Source organism: Limulus polyphemus, unplaced genomic scaffold, assembly GCF_000517525.1.
Source record: "Limulus polyphemus unplaced genomic scaffold, Limulus_polyphemus-2.1.2 Scaffold766, whole genome shotgun sequence".
Taxonomy (NCBI): domain Eukaryota; kingdom Metazoa; phylum Arthropoda; class Merostomata; order Xiphosura; family Limulidae; genus Limulus; species Limulus polyphemus.
In genome coordinates, this window is record NW_013666376.1 from 7,156 (window position 1) to 8,075 (window position 920).

General features: G+C 31.4%; 1 protein-coding gene across 1 annotated transcript in view; it reads left to right on the forward strand.

Moving 5' to 3' along the window:
• LOC106460405 overlaps positions 1-920 on the forward strand; it is a gene marked incomplete at its 5' end in the record, with an annotated part of 44,561 nt that overhangs the window by 5,398 nt on the left and 38,243 nt on the right. The window lies entirely within an intron of this gene.

Below are 920 nucleotides of genomic sequence, written 5' to 3' on the forward strand. Positions count from 1 at the left end.
ATTCTGTCCGGTTCCAGTCTTCGTCATCAACAGTATAAGCATCCTAAAGATATATCCACTAAATAATACTATTAGTTACCTATAAAATATTTAACATTTAAACATATAAACAAATATAATAACCAAAAGTATATATTCTATTCTACTTCCATTATTTACAATTTTTCAAATAATCCCTCATGTTATTAAAAGCATTAATAATACTGGCTTCGTAAGATACAGTGTTAACTGTATTTACGTTATTTTTAAACTTGTGTACGACCACTTTCGGATGGAATCGTACTCGTTTCATTTGTTTAGTATGAGTCACTTCCGGTTGGGTTGATATAGGACCTGGTGATCTAAGATTATAATCATGGGTCACTACATCAGCTTGCGTCGTTGATGAGGTACTAGGGATATTATCCTCAGTTACTTGGTTACTATCCTCATTGTTAGGGGTAATAACTGGTGTACCTTCTGTTGTTATTAACTTATCACCTAATATTACGTTATATTCTCTTTCTACCCTTGGTATTTCTGGTTCTGGGTCTATCATTTCTTCTTCATCATAAAAAGAAGAATTAAACTCATTCAAGTTATCAGCTTTTTCCTGAATACCCTTATCTTGTTCTGTTTGTTTCGTTTCTTGTTCTACACACTCATATTAATAAGACTTATAATATTTTACCTTCTTTAACCTGTTTACATGTACTAACTGTTTGTTATTTCCATAGATTCCTTGAATTTCATAATTAACTGGACTAGTCTGTTTCAAGACTCTAAAAGGACTTTTCCATAACTTTGCTTACTTTTTAGTATTTCCTTTTTTAACTATTGGGGTATATAATAACACTTTATCTCCTAGCTTTATATCACTGACCTGTGCCTTTTATTTACTTGCCTTACTCTACTTTCGGTCAGCTTTAGTTAGTATTTTG